The sequence below is a fragment of the Triticum urartu genome, chromosome 5A (genome assembly GCF_056163025.1).
Source record: "Triticum urartu cultivar PI428250 chromosome 5A, HENAU_Tu73, whole genome shotgun sequence".
In the NCBI taxonomy this organism is placed as follows: Eukaryota; Viridiplantae; Streptophyta; class Magnoliopsida; order Poales; family Poaceae; genus Triticum; species Triticum urartu.
The window spans coordinates 641,235,134-641,254,186 of NC_141877.1; the positions used below are offsets into that span (position 1 = coordinate 641,235,134).

Below are 19,053 nucleotides of genomic sequence, written 5' to 3' on the forward strand. Positions count from 1 at the left end.
TGGATGATGTTTTAACAGATCTGGTTTTTAGGCTGTATAGGTGTGGTCGTATCGACTTTATAAGTTGTATGTTTTTCCATAGCTATTAAATTTGCCCTGGATTATGTGGTGTGTATAGGTTTGGCGGTTGATGTGACCTGCAGACATGTTGTAGTACTGATCACCTTCTGTAGTTTGAACTGTTGTCCTGGCATTTGAATAGGTTGTAGTAGTCAGAGAAGAACTGGTATGATGTTGAAAGAGTTTTCATTCTTAAGTTTTGTTGCGTCATTGGTGGGTTCATATTGCTTTATTGGGTGCATTTGTAGTGTTCATATAGTTGAACTGAATGCTTGTTCATGTACTTTTTTGCTAATTATGATGTTGTTGCAGATGTTGGAGGGCCGGTGCCTCCTGATTCTGAAAAATCAGAACGCTTTCAAGATCTTGTGAATGTTATTTTTGATACACCAAATCCGTTAGAAGAACTTGCGGATGTTGCTGGTGTTTCCCTTATATTTGCTATTTTTTATCAGCCTTGAATACATTAATATGCTTAGCTACATCAGTTGTTCCTTTTGTTTGTGTCTGATGCTATGCGCTTTATTTATCTTGTCTCTGCAATGTTGATTTTGTTTCGATTTTATATGTGCATGCTTATGTTTGTTGGTTTATGCAGTTAATCACAGCCATGGTGCTGCTGAGGACATTGCTGATGTTGTCAAGGATATAAATGATGGAATGTATTCTCTTAACGTTGATGATGTTGATGGCAGCTTGCAGTTGTCTGTTACTCAGTCACAGAGTGTTGATGGCACTGAGCCTGTTACTCAGGCTGAGGATGTTCCTATGCAGTTACAGCTCAAGGATGAAAGGATAACAAAGAAGAAGTGTGATTTCCAGAGGAGAAAGGAGTTGGAACGGCGTCAAAAGGCTGCCTGTGTTCAACGAAGTGATCGAGATGTTGCTCAAGCTCCTGAAGGCGTAGGTGATGAAGGTGGTGACGCGGCCTTTTCAACTGTTGATGCCGGATCTCATGGAAGTGACATGCATGTGAAGACAAACCTGTTGCAAACTCGTTTGACGCAAGTGTTTACTCGTGATGCAGTTAAGGAGAAGAAAGTTGTTTTGAAGAGGAAGATGTCAGATCGAAATCCTGATGGCACACAGAGGCGTACCCCACGTGTGAAAGCTGGTTCCCAACCTGGTAATAGCAAAGCTGATGGAGATAGTGCTGCTGTGAAGATTGGTCCAAGCAAACTTGGTGGCTCCCCTGTTCGTCGTAGTCCACGGGTTTTGACAAATAAGAAGCCTTCTTCTTCTCCTCTTCGAGAGCGCTCTTTGTTGAAAGAAAATAATAAGCGTAAAGTTCATCCTGCGAAGGTGAACAAAGTTGTGAAGAAGCATGCTCGTTTTGAAGCTGAAGATATTGTATCTGAAGAAGATGATATCGAAGTTGATTCTAAAGATGAATTTGCAGTGGTACGTCTTTTGTACTGTATGTGACTGACTAGTTGTACTTGCAATTGTTTAATTGTGTCTGGGCTTTTATGCTGGCCAGGGGAGGCTGGTCATTGTTTGCATCAATCGAGGGTGGTACTTATGTTGTTTCAATAGTTGAACTTGTGCAATCTTTTCTTTTTTTCTACTTGCCTTCATATGCTTGTTTTGTTTTCTATATTCATTTATTTAAGGTGTGGCTTCTTTATTTTCATTTACAGCCTGTTAGCGTTATGAGTCCGGTCAAGCCGGTGGGATGCAATGCCGGAAAAGTTGCCTTGGATGAAGGTGACCAACGGAAATTGAACTTGATTGTGCGATGTTCGTTGGGAGAGGTTGAAGCTTGTGCTAAATTGCTTAAGAGTCGGCATGTGGCTAGGGTTCGTGCAGCTGGTTTTGGTTCTATCTTCAATTGGAGGGTGAAGTCTAACATTTCCCTCCCTCTGATGGGAGTTTTGTACCTGAGGATAGATCCTGATACGATGACTCTTCACATGAGTGAGGCTAATAAGAAGCTTCGCATCACTAGCGATGGTATACAATAATTATTTGGGTTCCCTCGTGGTGGTCGTTCTCCGCCAAGGCCGTCAGAGGATGCATATGACGACGCTCTGATGAAGTTAAGATCGGAGCTTGACATTAGCAGGAACATAGATATCAAGACACAGGATTTGAGGAATAAGCTCAAGGTGCTCGTCAAGGATCCTAGCAAAGATGACCTTGCTCTGAAAGTGTTCTTCATTATTGTGTTTATGAAGGTTGTGTTGCCTGGTGCCGCCCCGCGTGTTTCCAGAGAGGCAGCAATGTTTGAGGGTCTTGTCTTTGAGGACATGGCTAATATGGATTAGTGTCAGCTGATGGTTGATGAGCTTAGAAGGGCTGTTGTCAGGTACCAAGATGGTGTTACGATGGGGAAGGCAATCACAGGCTGTGCTATAGGGCCTGTACTAATGTACCTTGACTGCCTTATCTGTGGCAAGACTGCGGAGCCTGACATGCGAGTCCCCCGCATATGTTTCATGGATCCTGTCAAGCTTTCTGATCTGGTTGATGCAGATTTGATAAAAAAAAGGCAATGCAGATCCAAAGACTTGGGTGTTTCGGAAGCTTCCGGTGAGTTTTATTTCTTTCGTGTCTTGCAGACCTTTTTTATTTCGGTATAGCTTTTTTCTGCTGGAGTGAACATGTGTCCCGCAGAGTTACATGTTTACATTATGTCATTTCTTAAGCTTTGTGAGGTTTTGGTATGATTTTTAGTACTATTGTTTCATGTGTGGTTGAACTGAATATCTTTGCTAAATTGTCATGTCGATAAATACTAATAAATTGGCACTAACAGCTAAAGATTGATAGTCCTGTTGATTTAACTTTGTTAATATCATGTTTTATTTTTCCCTTGTGTGTTGCATTGATTAATTAACTATTTTCCCCCTTGTTTTGTAGTGGAAAACTCAAGAGGAGGTTGTTTTTTTCGACAGTATAAACGGCCAGTCCTGGAGATGCCGTCATCTCAGGTTCCCAAGTCTTCATCTCTGCACGGTGAGTTGAGAGGTGGTCGTGGTGTTGAGGGTGCTGGTTATGTTCCCCCTGGCCCTAGTAATGCTAGTACTTCACAGAGACAGGGTTTTGGTATTGATGTTGCTGTTTCTGCGTTGGAGCGCGCTGAGCATATTTTTAGAAATGTGTGTTCTGGGCTGCAAAAGGTCCCAACGACAGTTGAGCGTATGAGCTGTATCAGTGGTATCCTTCCTGAAGGTCATCAATTTGACGTTGAGGAAGCAGTGGACTATATTGAGATGGAGAGAATTTTAATTGGTGATATGCGTGACGGTGTTGCTGATCTAGTTCAGAGCTCGGTTCATCTCTTGAACAACATGAAGCGTTTCAAAAGTATGCAATACTCTCGCTGCAAGCCATATGAAGAAAGTGCAGAAGTTGTTATCAGGCAGATTGAGAAGGATGAGGCTGCTGCCACCGACAGCAGGGCTGGTGATGGTACTGAGCCTAATGTTCCCGGTCATGAAACGAATGATGTTGGCTTGGAGCACGCTGTTGATGATGTGAGTGAGTCCTCGGTGTTTGCAATTTTTACTATGTTGTTCTGCTGTCAGTATTGTAGTTGAACTTTCTCATCTTTATCTGTTTATTATTTTTTTCTTCCATGCAGATTGAGCAGGATGAGGCTGCCGCCACAGACAGCAGAGCTGATGATGGTACTGAGGTTAATGTTTCTGATCACCATACGAACAATGTTGGCTTGGAGCAGCCTGTTGTTGATGTGAGTCAGGCCTCTGTGTTTGTATGTTTTTACTATGTTGTTCTGCTGTCAGTATTGTAGTTGAACTTCCTGATCTTCATCTGTTTATTAATTTTTTGTTTTGATGCAGGAGACCAGTCATAATGTTGACGCTGTTGTTGACCGTGGAGTTAATGATCCATCTACTAATAAATGCAAGGTTCTTTTTGTGTTTTAATTTGTTTATTCATATTTCTTGAATTTTCATGTGCACCAATGTGGTTTAATTCCTTGTGTTTATTGTTGCTAATAATAGCATTGTTTTTTTTGTTTTCATTACATATGAAATCAGGGTGCTGTTGTTGGCGACGAGCCTTGTTTGCCTATTGGTGATGTTGCTTTTAATGTTAGCAACAGCAAGATCGATGATGTTTCTGTGAATGCTTCTAAGGTTTTGTTTTTCTGTGCACCTCTCGCTAGTTTATTTTTGATTATTAGTTTTGCTCATATTATTCACTTTTTCTGAATTTTTATTTCTTCAGATGACTGATGTTGATCGTGAGGCTGTTGTTAGTGGTGGAGATGATGCTCATGGTGTTCCATTGAGTAGTGGGCACGATGTTGGTGCCAAAGTTGCTGATGAGGATTTTGGTGTTGCTAGCATACTTGATGGCAAACCGTCTGGTGTTGGTATTGTTGGGAATGAAAATCTTTCTGATTTTGAAGATTAGCCGCCGGAAAATTTCCCGCCTGGAGGGCTTGATTATGGTGATGCATTGCAAGATGCTTCTAGCATGGAGGAGGTGCCATCCGAGGATGATGATTTACTTCTGTCAATTTCTTCTGGCCCCTTGACGCAGGAGGCGCTCGTGTCGTCCCAGGATTTTCTTTCCACAGACCCTAAAAGTGCAGCGATATTGGTGTCCTCTCAGGATGTGCCTGTGCCATCATCAAACCCTGAAACTGGAGGCATATTGGTCTCATCGCAGGAACTACCGTCGTCATCAAACACTGATAGTGCAGGTAAGGACTTGTAAATGAGGCGTGCTTCTCAATTTTGGCATTTTGGGCATGTTCACTTGCAGTGCTTGAACTTATTATTTTTCTTCTTTTTGTGCAAGCAGAAAGTGGAAATGTTGTTAAGGTTGATATGTTTTTCTTCGCTGTTACGAGGTTGCGCAAGAACCGTGCAAAATGGTTAGTTTGGGATTTTTCCCGTATCATTTTCGTATCCTTTTCTTTCTCTCATACGATTATTGTTGGTATTGCAGTAGTTTTAATTCGTGTAATCTTTTGTGTTTTCTTAGTGACAAGTCGATGTTTCAAAATAAAGAGTGTGATGCCAGTGTTGGTTCTATTGCTAAAGCGTTTGTCCCCACTGGCATGCTCAACTCAGACAGTGCTGACGTTGTTTTATATTCTCTACGTCAGAAGTACCGAGACACTGACAAGTTGATAGTTCCCAGATGGGTGACGGTGAGTATTTTGCTTTTGTAGACAGGATGATAACTTGTTTTTGCCAATTTTCTAACTCTTGTTGTTCTTTTTGTACAATAGACCAAGATCCGTGATGGAAATATTGATTCCAATGTGCTAAATTGGTTTACGAGATCGTTCGCTGATGGTTTTGACCAAGTAGGTGAACTTGTACTTTTTGTACTCATGAACTAGAATAGTCATGTTTTTGTTGCAAGTTTGGGAGGTAGTGGAAAGAACTTGAGCAACCTTCTTTTAGCCATGCACTTATGAATGATGTGTGCTTCTTTTGTGTGAAGCCGAACTTATTGTCGCAAGGAAATTGAACGGATATGTTTGTTGCAATTTTAACTAGAGTAGCACATATTTTTTGTAGTGTTTTGCTTACTCAATTAAAACTTATGATTATCTTATTTTTTGTTTGTACTTCAGAATTTCACTTTTCTTCTATTATTTTATTGTTTGGAGGCTGAATTTTTTGTTTCATTATGTTTTGTTAAATTCATTTTTCCTCTGTAATTTTTTTGTCAGCTTCTCTTCCCTTCTTTTGATCCGCCGTCCATTGCGGCTACCATGAAGCCTAGCGAAGAATCTGGGCATTGGTGCTTGATTGTTCTGAATTTGAGGTTCCGTCATTTTGAGTGTCTCGATTCATTGCGCGATGAAACCTGGAGTGATGCAGTTATATTCTTAAGGAATATGACAGATAACATAAAGAAGGTTTGGAGGGAGTCTAGCGTAGACAGGGCGAAACCGTTCTCGCCGGCGCATATTGATGGTTTCTCTTGCGAGTTTGTGCGGGTACCGCAGCAGAAAAACATGTGAGTATCCGTTTTTAATGAGTTTTTGTTAGTTGTTTTTGTTGCTGGGAGGCTGGTGTTACTGTGTTTTCGGATTTGTGATGTACCCATTTTGTTTTTTCTTTTGTTAACAGGCATGATTCTGGATTCTTTAGGCTACAAAGCTGCAAGAGCTATCATTGCCGGGAGGATGGTGTGATTGAAATGTTAGATTACAGCCACGAAGACATTCTTGACATTAGGAAGACTTTTCTGTACACCTGCGCAACTAGCGATGTGTTTGATGTTGACTTCCGTGGTTTGTTTGGCATCGAACCCTGTACGTAATGCATGACCTTTCGTAATTTTTTGCAACTTGTACTTCTTTGATTGGTACTGTCATGATTTATGTATTTGAACTTTACCCTTGATGCTTTATTTTATTTTTTTATTTTTGCAGGTGAGTGGCTGGATCTTAATGAGCATGACTACAGGATCTTTGGCAGCCAGTTCTCGGAGCTCGAGCGCGTATCTATTGATCTTAGCCAGTGGCGTTCTCCAGAAAAGACAAGGTCTAGTGTTCTTAAGGGGCGGTTGGGAGCTCTGAAAGGTTCTACGGCTGCTTGCGCAGAGAACCCCTCTACACCCAAGAATCCCATTGTGGAATTGATAGACAGCAATGATGATGTGTTTGACAAGATTGTTGGCATGGGAAGAGTCACCAGGAGCGCTGCTGCTGCCAAGGGTTTATCCCCACTTGCTGGAATAGTGGCTCGCAGAGCTGGTGGTGCTAGGAAGGATCCTGCTTTGGATTCTGGCAATGTTACAAGCACGAAGCGTGCACCCAGAGCTCCTATAAAGTTTTGCTCCCCTATGCAGCAGCTTCAGCCTCATAGATTCCCTCACCTGGACAAGGCTCGCAAGTTGTATAATCTGTTGCTTAGCGATGAAGCATGTGAGAAGTATGCCGAGTGAGTATCCCTCATTACGTTTCATCTTCTTTTCCTCTTTTGTTTGTAACTGCTAGATAGATATAACCTGAACTGTTACTTTTTATACAACTTGAACTGCCATGAATGCCTTATCTTTGCTTCCCCTGCTTTTTGTTCTTGTCCGTGCTGTAGCAATACATTCTCAATGACACCTCAGCCTGATGGTAGTGTAAGCAGCTTCACTGGGAAACGCATCTGGGAAGTTTTTGCACCTGGGCAAATGATGGAGGGTGATGTAATGGACTTCCTTATTGATGATTGGAAGAAAGATCCTGATAGAAATGTTGATTTTGCGTCTGGGAAAAGGGTATTGCTGAGTCCATATTTCATCACGGTAACCAACCAGATCGTTTGTTTCTCTTAGACAAGAACGCATATTTTGTTTTACGAGTTTTGATAATACCTTGCTTTGTTTATCCTTTTCCCCTGTGTATTTCTTTTTTGGCTTTTTTTGCAGCTTGTGCTTGATTGTACGTTTTACGGTGATGAAAATAAAGAGTTTAATGTGAAGAGTGTAGCGAGAGATTTCAAGAGCTATGTTAAAGATAATGAAGACTTGCTCAGTGCCGACCTTGTGAGATCTACTAGCTGATTTTTGGTTTTATTTGTTTGTTGCCATGCTGGTTTTTATTTTGAATATTTAACATCGCTTTTTTGGTCATCTGTTTTTAGATTATGATGCCTCTATTCAAGCCTATGGTTTTACCAAAGGATAAGAAAGTGAACCACTTTTCCTTATATGTCATGAATCGGTACCGAAGTAGCATCGACATCCTTGACCCTTTACCTTATCCGAAGAACCATCATCCTTCAAAGAACACCTATCATAAAGACTGCGAGAAGATTGTGAGTAACATTTATTATCTGTACTGGATTAATTTTTCTGCATCTTTGTTTCTGCTTTTTTCTTAGACCTGAAAATGTGTGGTTTCTTTTCTTTTCTTACAGATCTCCAGGATGGTCCAAGTAATGAAGGATGTGTATGGTGATGCTCAGTACAATGCGAGTAAGCAGCCCAAATGGGAGCTTTTTGCAAAGAAACCAATGTTTGTGAAGGTTCCACTTCAAGGGGCGAATGAATGTGGCCATTATACTATGAAGTATGCAGGATCCTATGATGGTGAAAAGATCGTTGGGAACATTCGAGATAAAGATGTGGGTTCTAGTTGAGCTTTTCACTTTTACGTGTTTGGCTGATTGTGTATTCTTCTTTTTAATGTGTCATGATTTTTTTGATAATTTGTTTCATTGTTTTGCAGCCTCGTATTGTTGATTGGAAGGCTAAGGATCTGTATAGAGTTGTGTTCAACCAGAATAACCAGCTTCTGGTGACGGAGCTTCCCAAGGAGTTTCAGCCTTTGGCTCCTAGTGCATAGCAGAAATGGTCATCATTCGCGTAGTGAAATGGATAGTTGTGTGATATATCTATTGAAAGCATTGTAGGCTTTGATTGTAGTGTTTTGGATGTCTTTCATTTTTGATAATTGTGTGATATATCACTTGTGTATGTTTCATTGGGAATTCGTTCTGGTTAAGTTCTATTTTTACTACTGAAGTCTTGTAAACTAGTTGAACTGAAAACACGTCTTCCCAAGTTCATTACGAGTTGTTGCTGGGAAAAGTGAGATTTATCATTTATTTTCATCTATCCCAACCTAGGTTGGACCTTTATAGTTCCTGTACCCTCTTTTTCTTGTACTTATAGTATAGTTATGTTGGTACTGAATTGTAATGTCGTTCAGCGTTAGGCTTTTAAAATTTTGGTGTCACGATGGCACTTGTGGATCTAGCGTGAGTGGAGTGACGCTTCCTTGTTATGTAGAACTGATTTCATATAATGTATTAGAACTGAAGTTTTTTTTTGTGATTGAATGATAAGTCTCCAACATATCTATAATTTTTTATTGCTCCATGCTATATTATCTACTGTTTTGGGCAATATTGGGCTTTATTATCCACTTTTATATTACTTTTGGGACTAACCTATTAACCGGAGGCCCAGCCCAGATTTGCTGTCTTTTGCCTATTTCAGTGTTTTGAAGAAAAGGAATATCAGAAGGAGTCGAAACGGAAAAAAATCAACTAGAGAAGTTATTTTTGGAACGAAAGCCACCTGATGGACTTGGACCTCACGTCAAGGAAGGAACGAGGAAGCCATGAGGGTAGTTGGATCTTATGTTTCTCCTCCCCCTCTTCTCTCTTGTAATGAATTGAGTTTCCCCTTTGAAGTAATCTTATCGGATTGAGTCTTTAAAGATTTGAGAACACTTGATGTATGTCTTGCCGTGGATATCTGTGGTGACAATGGGATACCACGTGCCACTTGTTGTATGTTTTAGTGACCAACTTGCGGGTTCCGCCCATGAACCTATGCATAGGGGTTGGCACACATTTTCGTCGTGATTCTCTGGTAGAAACTTTGGGGCACTCTTTGAGGTCCTTTGTGTTGGTTGAATAGAATCTGAGATTGTGTGACGCATATCGTATAATCATACACACGGATATTTGAGGTGACATTGGAGTATCTAGGTGACATTAGGGTTTTGGTTGATTTGTGTCTTAAGGTGTTATTCTAGTACGAACTCTAGGGCTGTTTGTGACAATTATCGGAATAGCCCAACGGATTGATTGGAAAGAATAACTTTGAGGTGGTTCTGTACCCTACCATAATCTCTTCGTTCGTTCTCCGCTATTAGTGACTTTGGAGTGACTCTTTGTTGCATGTTGAGGGATAGTTATGTGATCCAATTATGTTAGTATTGTTGAGGGAACTTACACTAGTGAAAGTATGAACCCTCGGCCTTGTTTCCTAGCATTGCAATACCGTTTACGCTCACTTTTATCATTAGTTACCTTGCTGTTTTTATATTTTCAGATTACAAATACCTTTATCTATTATCCATATACCACTTGTATCACCATCTCTTCGCTGAACTAGTGCACCTATACAATTTACCATTGTATTGGGTGTGTTGGGGACACAAGAGACTCTTTGTTATTTGGTTGCAGGGTTGCTTGAGAGAGACCATCTTCATCCTACGCCTCCTACGGATTGATAAACCTTAGGTCATCCACTTGAGGGAAATTTGCTACTGTCCTACAAACCTCTGCACTTGGAGGCCCAACAACGTCTACAAGAAGAAGGTTGTGTAGTAGACATCAAGCTCTTTTATGACGCCATTGCCGGGGAGGTGAGTGCTTGAAGGTATATCTTTAGATCTTGCAATCGAGTCTTTTAGTTTCTTGTTTTTATCACTAGTTTAGTTTATAAAATGAAATAAACTATAAAGAATGGAATTGAGTTTGTCTCATACGCTTCATCTTTTTAATATCTTTCGTGAGTATGATGGAAAGGATAATTGTGCTCTAGTGCTAGAAGAAGAGATCTCTAAAATGTTTGGCATTAAATATTTGGATGATGAGCATGATTGCAATGTTGTTAGTACGAATTCTTTGAATATCCATGATGCTAATGATGATTGCACTAGTTATGATGAAAATGCCTCCTATAAACATGTCAATTTCTGTGGAGTGCATTGGGTTTGCAAGTACGCACCAAATTGGGAAGATAGATATTGCGAGAGGCATAAGTATTTAGAAATTAAATTGTTGCAAGAAAGTCTTGATGTGAGTGTTGAAAATTTAAGATATCTTACCCATACTTGCGAACTTTGCAATGAACATGGTCATTTAAATATCAAATGCAAATTGTTTCATGACCGTATCATATCCAAAAATTGTGATGACTTGATTTCCCTTGCACATCATAAAGAGCTTAGTCTTCTTTGGGGGTATGAGGAAATGAAACGTATAACTGATGGTATTCCAAAGTTTAATCTTGATAAATTTCTTGGTTTTGATCTAGAGAAGATTTATATGTATTGTGCGGTGAATTGCATTGAAAATCCTTATATTGCCAATTACATAAGGAAAAGAAAACAAATAGAAGATGAAGAGAATACTAATGAAAGGGAAGAGACTTCCCAATATCCTCCTATTATTTCTTATGATGAATCAGGTAACGAGGAGGAGCCTCCTATTCAACCAATCTCATTAATAAGGAGCTCCAAAAAGAGGATTGAACCCACACATGATGTGGTGAAGAAGAATAAAAGAAAAAAGGAAGAGAGGTAAAAAGATATCTCTCCCAAATAATGCTGCTCCTATTACTATTGTGCCTCATGAAAATATAATTGTGGAAGATAATGATGCTTCTTATGATCTTGAAAATCTATTTGGCACTTGCTTGGAAGAATATAATAATTGCTATACTATTGGTGCTATCCATACTATTAATGATGAGAGTGATTATGCTTATGATATGAAAAGGCCCAAGCTTGGGGATGCTATGTTTTATGAAGATGATGTTTTTGAGAATATATTTGCTGCAATTAATGTTTGTCCCAAGCTTGGGGAAGCTATGATTAATGAAGATTATATTTTTAGTCTCCCAAGTTTTGATATGCAAGTTTATAATGATGATAGCATGCCTCCTACTTATGATGATTATTGTGATGATACTTATTCTATAAAAAGTAGTGATTATATTTATAAAACTTTTCATGATTATGATTACACTTTTTCTGAACATTACTCTTTTAATGTGGAAACAATTTATAGTATTCAAGTCTCTTATGATACTCCCACTATTCCGATTAAGAAGAATTTTGCTTATCTGGAGAGTAATAAAATTTCTATGCTTGTAGATCATGAAAAGAATGCTTTAGGTGCTGGTTATATTGTTGAATTCATTCATGATGCTACTGAATATTATTATGAGGGAGGAATATATGCTTGTAGGAATTGCAATAATATCAAGTTTCCTCTCTATGTGCTTAAAGTTTTGAAGTTATGTTTGTTTTGCCCTCCTATGCTAGTTGATTATTGTTCCCACAAGTTGTTTGCTCACAAAATCCCTATGAATAGGAAGCATGTTAGACTTAAATGTGCTAGTCATATTCTTCATGATGCTCTATTTATGTTTCAATTCTTATCCTTTATGTGAGCATCATTGAAATCATCATGCCTAGCTAGGGGCGTTAAACGATAGCGCTTGTTGGGAGGCAACCCAACTTTATTTTTGTTCCTTTCTTTTAGTTCCTGTTTAGAAATAAATAATTCATATATCCTCTGTTTATATGTAGTTTTATGCTTTTAATTAGTGTTTGTGCCAAGTAGAACCTTTGGGAAGACTTGGGGAAAGTCTTGTTGATCATGCTGTCAAAAACAGAAACTTTAGCGCTCACGAGAATTGCTGCCATGTTTATTTGGAAAGTGATATTTAGTTAATTATTTTTTCAGATTATTAATAGATAAATTCCTCAGGTACATCAATTTATTTTAGAATTTTATGAGTTCCAGAAGTATACGTTTGATTCAGATTACTACAGAGTGTTCTGTTTTTGACAGATTCTGTTTTTCGTGTGTTGTTTGCTTATTTTGATGAATCTATGGCTAGTAAAATAGTTTATAAACCATAGAGAAGTTTGAATACAGTAGGTTTAACACCAATATAAATAAAGAATGAGTTCATTACAGTACCTTGAAGTGGTGATTTATTTTCTTATACTAACGGAGCTTACGAGTTTTCTGTTAAGTTTTGTGTTGTGAAGTTTTCAAGTTTTGGGTAAAGATTCGATGGACTATGGAATAAGGAGTGGCAAGAGCCTAATCTTGGGGATGCCCAAGGCACCCCAAGGTAATATTCAAGGATAGCCAAGAGCCTAAGCTTGGGGATGTCCCGGAAGGCATCCCCTCTTTCGTCTTCGTTCATCGGTAACTTTACTTGGAGCTATATTTTTATTCACCACATGATATGAGTTTTGCTTGAAGCATCAATTTATTTTGTTAGTATTTGCTTTATGTTATTTATAACAATGTTTTGCATCTTTTATTTCAATAAAAGTGGCATTGATAGCCTTTACTATGCCTATGTTACAAGTATTCATGTTGCGGTTTGAAAACAGAAAGTTTACCGCTGTTGCAATAATTCCCTAGAAAAGTAAGAATGTGATAAAATGTTGAAACCTTTTGAATATTAAGCTCTGATAAATTTAATACAGTGGGAATTTCCTTTCATAATTTTTGGAGCTAGGGAAGTATAGATGTTGCTGCATTCTTTACAGACTATCCTGTTTAGGCAGATTGCTGTTATGTTTGCATTGTTTGCATATGTTTGCTTCTTTAATGATTCTATTTGAGGATAGGACTATTAAATATGCAGAGGCATTTAGTATGCAATGTTGAATAATAATTTTAGTGGTTTTCTACAGTAGAGTATGATAAGGTTTTTGCAATGGTTTATACTAACTTATCTCACGAGTCCTTGTTGAGTTTTGTGTGGATGAAGCTTTTGAGATTTAGGGAGACCGTGATATGAGAGGAATTAAGGAGACACAAAAGCTCAAGCTTGGGGATGCCCAAGGCATCCCGAGATAATATTTCAAGATGTCTCAAGCATCTAATCTTGGGGATGCCCCGGTTGGCATCCCACCTTTCTTCTTGAACAACTATCAGTTAGTTTCGGTTGATCCTAAGTTTTTGCTTCTTCACATGATGTTTGCCATTCTTAGAATGTAATTTTATTTTGCTTTTCTTGCTGTTTGAATAAAATACCAAGATCTGAAATTATTAAATGTTAGAGAGTCTTCACATAGTTGCATAATTATTCGACTACTCATTGATCTTCACTTATATCTTTCGGAGTAGTTTGTCATTTGCTCTAGTGCTTCACTTATATCTTTTAGAGCATGGTGGTAGTTTTATTTTGATGAAATAGATGAACTATCATGCTTCACTTATATTATTTTGAGAGTCTTAAATAGCATGGTAATTTGCTTAAAATCCTAATATGCTAGGTATTCAAGAATAATAAAATTCTCTTATGAGTGTGTTGAATACTAAGAGAAGTTTGATACTTGATGATTGTTTTGAGATATGAGGATGGTAATATTAGAGTCATGCTAGTTGAGTAGTTGTGAATTTGAGAAATGCTTGTGTTGAAGTTTGTGATTCCCGTAGCATGCACGTATGGTGAACCGTTATGTGATGAAGTTGGAGCATGATTTATTTATTGATTGCCTTCCTTATGAGTGGCGGTCGGGGACGAGCGATGGTCTTTTCCTACCAATCTATCCCCCTAGGAGCATGCGCGTAGTACTTTGTTTCGATAACTAATAGATTTTTGCAAAAAGTATGTGAGTTCTTTATGACTAATGTTGAGTCCATGGATTATACGCACTCTCACCCTTCCACCTTTGCTAGCCTCTCTAGTACCACGCAACTTTCGCCGGTACCATAAACCCACCATATACCTTCCTCAAAACAGCCACCATACCTACCTATCATGGCATTTCCATAGCCATTTCGAGATATATTTCCATGCAACTTTCCACTGTTCCGTTATTATGACATGCTTCATCATTGTCATATTGCTTTGCATGATCATGTAGTTGACATTGTATTTGTGGCAAGGCCACCGTTCATAATTCTTTCATACATGTCACTCATGCATCATTGCACATCCCGGTACACCGTCGGAGGCATTCATATAGAGTCATATCTTGTTCTAAGTATCGAGTTGTAATTCTTGAGTTGTAAGAAAAATAAGTGTGATGATCATCATTATTAGAGGCTAGAGCATTGTCCCAGTGAGGAAAGGATGATGGAGACTATGATTCCCCCACAAGTCGAGATGAGACTCCAGACGAAAATAAATAAATAAATAAATAAAAAGAGGCCAAAGAAGCCCAAATAAAAAAAGAGAAAAGAGGCCATAAAAAGGAGAAGGCCCAAATAAAAAAAATAAAAAAATGAGAGAAAAAGAGAGAAGGGACAATGTTACTATCCTTTTACCACACTTGTGCTTCAAAATAGCACAATGATCTTCATAGTAGAGAGTCTCTCATGTTATCACTTTCATATACTAGTGGGAATCTTTCATTATAGAACTTGGCTTGTATATTCCAATGATGGGCTTCCTCAAATTGCCCTAGGTCTTCATGAGCAAGCAAGTTGGATGCACACCCACTTAGTTTCTTTTGAGCTTTCGTATACTTATAGCTCTAGTGCATCCGTTGCATGGCAATCCCTACTCACTCACATTGATATCTATTGATGGGCATCTCCATAGCCCATTGATACGCCTAGTTGATGTGAGACTATCTTCTCCTTTTTGTCTTCTCCACAACCACCATTCTATTCCACCTATAGTGCTATGTCCATGGCTCACGCTCATGTATTGCATGAAGATTGAAAAAGTTTGAGAACATTGAAAGTATGAAACAATTGCTTGGCTTGTCATCGGGGTTGTGCATGATTTAAATATTTTGTGTGGTGAAGATAGAGCATAGCCAGACTATATGATTTTGTAGGGATAACTTTCTTTGGCCATGTTATTTTGAGAAGACATGATTGCTTAATTAGTATGCTTGAAGTATTATTATTTTTATGTCAATATGAACTTTTGTCTTGAATCTTATGGATCTGAATATTCATACCACAATTAAGAAGAATTACATTGAAATTATGCCAACTAGCATTCCACATCAAAAATTCTTTCTTTTATCATTTACCTACTCGAGGATGAGCAGGAATTAAGCTTGGTGATGCTTGATACGTTTCCAACGTATCTATAATTTTGATTGCTCCATGCTATATTATCTACTTTTTTGGGCAATATTCGGCTTTATTATCCACTTTTATATTACTTTTGGGACTAACCTATTAACCCGAGGCCCAGCACAGATTTGCTGTTTTTTGCCTATTTCAGTGTTTTGAAGAAAAGGAATATCAAACAGAGTCGAAACGGAACAAAATCAACTAGAGAAGTTATTTTTGGAACGAAAGCCACCCGATGGAATTGGACCTCACATCAAGGACGGAACGAGGAAGCCACGAGGGTGGGGGGCGCGCCCACCCCCCTAGGGCGCGCCCCCTGCCTCGTGGGACCCTCGTGGCTCCCCTAACGTACTTCTTCCGCCTATATAACTCCACGTACCCTAAAACTTCCAAAACAGACATTAGATCGGGAGTTCCGCCGCCAGAAGCCTCCGTAGCCACCGAAAACCAATCTAGACCCATTCCGGCACCCTGCTGGAGGGGGCAATCCTTCTCCGGTGGCCATCTTCATCATCCCGTTTCTCCCCATGACGAGGAGGGAGTAGTTCTCCCTCGGGGCTGAGGGTATGTACCAGTAGCTATGTGTTTGATCTCTCTCTCGTGTTCTTGAGGTGATACGATCTTGATGTATCGCGAGCTTTGCTATTATAGTTGGATCTTATGTTTCTCCTCCCCCTCCTCTCTCTTGTAATGAATTGAGTTTCCCCTTTGAAGTAATCTTATCGGATTGAGTCCTTAAATATTTGAGAACACTTGATGTATGTCTTGCCGTGGATATCTGTGGTGACAATGGGATATCACATGATTCACTTGATGTATGTTTTGGTGATCAACTTGCGGGTTCCGCCCATGAACCTATGCATAGGGGTTGGCACACGTTTTCGTCGTGATTCTCCGGTAGGAACTTTGGGGCACTCTTTGAGGTCCTTTGTGTTGGTTGAATAGATGAATCTGAGATTGTGACGCATATCGTATAATCATACCCACGGATACTTGAGGTGACATTGGAGTATCTAGGTAACATTAGGGTTTTGGTTGATTTGTGTCTTAATGTGTTATTCTAGTATGAACTCTAGGGCTGTTTGTGACACTTATAGGAATAGCCCAATGGATTGATTGGAAAGAATAACTTTGAGGTGGTTTCGTACCCTACCATAATCTCTTCGTTCGTTCTCCGCTATTAGTGACTTTGGAGTGACTCTTTGTTGCATGTTGAGGGATAGTTATGTGATCCAATTATGTTATTATTGTTGAGGGAACTTACACTGGCGAAAGTATGAACCCTAGGCCTTGTTTCCTAGCATTGCAATACCGTTTACGCTCACTTTTATCATTAGTTACCTTGCTGTTTTTATATTTTCAGATTACAAATACCTTTATCAACCATCCATATACCACTTGTATCACCATCTATTCGCCGAACTAGTGCACCTATACAATTTACCATTGTATTGGGTGTGTTGGGGACACAAGAGACTCTTTGTTATTTGGTTGCAGGGTTGCTTGAGAGAGACCATCTTCATCCTACGCCTAATACGGATTGATAAACCTTAGGTCATCCACTTGAGCGAAATTTGCTACTGTCCTACAAACCTCTGCACTTGGAGGCCCAACAACGTCTACAAGAAGAAGGTTGTGTAGTAGACATCATTGAACTTATTTATGACCAAGTAGCTACGTCATCTCTAGCCAGATTTTATTCAAGTATAAGAATTTTAGCAAGATTTGAGAGCCAGATTTTTGTTTGAACTTCTTGAATTGTAGTAGTTGAACTTCATAGTAAAATTTAAATACTGGTTTAAATTAGCTACATTTAAATATGTCTTCGGGGGGGTGACCTATTTTCTAGGCTGTGGTTCTTCTCAAGGCAATGTTTTGTATGATCATAGTACTTGCCTTACAGACTAAGTTGTACTAACATTTCAGTTGTACTATTAGTGTTATTCTTGAGTGTGTCAATGTTTTATGGAATGTGAACTGAAGCTTCCCGTTCCTTTTTATATTTTTGTAGAATGAATGTACCATTTTGTTCAAGCGTACCAGAACTCTCAGTCCTAGCATGCTAGTGGCTTGGAAATGTCTACTGATTGTGCGTAACAAGGCTCAACTAGAAGGTTCTATTGTAGAGGGGTACATACTTGAAGAGTGCATGACTTTTTGCAGTCGATTCGTTGATGGAATGCCTACCAAGCTAAGTCAGTCCGAACGTCATGAAGACGGAGGTACTGATCAAACCAACAGGGATTAGCATAATGAGTACAGTTGATTACTCCAAGAAAGGTTTTGTTTGTGAATCATTGTCTTTGGCTGATATTAATCAAATGAGGCATTTGATAATAACAAACTGTGAGGAAACCGCGCCATGGATTGAGTAAGGATACTTATATTTTTATTTCACATCATGATATGCTTTAATACTTTCATGTTCAACTAACAATAATTTATCTTTGAAGTGAACATCTTGAGGAGCTCATAAGGAACAATTCTCCTAATCCTAAAAAGCAGCACAAGGAAGAGTTTGTTGGTTGGTTTGAGAGACGGGTAATTTTCTTTCGCATTTTCACTAATGTTCCTTGTAATAACGTACCAACGTTGTACAATACACTCACACATATTCTATTCCATGAAACAGATCACAGAACTCCACAATGATGGGAAGGTCAGCAATCTTATTTATACACTAGCTAGAGGACCTGATCACGTAGCTCGGGTATACAACCGTACAGTTCTGAATGGATATTTCTTTCGGAATTCCTGTATAGAGCAGGACTTGAGTACCCAAAATAGTGGCGTCATAGTCAAGGGCGATGCAAACACAGGAAATATTGATTATTACGGGGTGATCAAGAAAATTATATTTCTTGACTTTCCTCCTAATAAGGAGGTTGTTCTATTCTAGTGTGACTGGTTTGATGTGCCTCCTGCGAACAGAACTGAGAGTAAGGGGTATAAGAAGGACAAATATGGAATTATTGACCTTGACACTACTCTACACCAATTCCAGGGAGACCCTTACATTCTAGGCCTCCAAGCTCAACAGGTTTTCTATGTGAGAGATGTGAAGAACCTTGATTGGGCAGCTGTTATTAAAATGAATCCATGAAATTTGTTTGCTCCTTCTGTTTTAAATGGTGTAGGCCTTGATGAAGTCGTTGAAGCCGATGAGGGTGGTGAGGAAGATGTACTAGATGTCGTCGATGCAGAAATTACAGTGCCAAAAATTACAGTACCTGAAGAGATCACTAGTTGGTGTAGAAATGATGACGAAGGATCCAACATTGATGTTTCAGTCATAGAAAATATAAAACCTATTGAGTTTGAAGATGTCCAATTCGAATCTGATGATGATATGGATGATGATGAGGCTTATGTAAATGATGGTCATGTTGCTCCTTTGGGACAAGAAGAATTGGATGATGACCAGGGGTTCTTTGTATAGTTTTTAATTTCTTGGTAAGGTGTTTTTCACATG

At 39.0% G+C, this 19,053-nt stretch overlaps 1 pseudogene; it reads left to right on the forward strand.

The window, feature by feature from the left end:
* Positions 1–17,640: 17,640 nt before the first annotated feature.
* Positions 17,641–18,709, forward strand: LOC147973666 (uncharacterized; annotated as a pseudogene).
* The last annotated feature ends 344 nt before the right edge of the window (positions 18,710–19,053 follow it).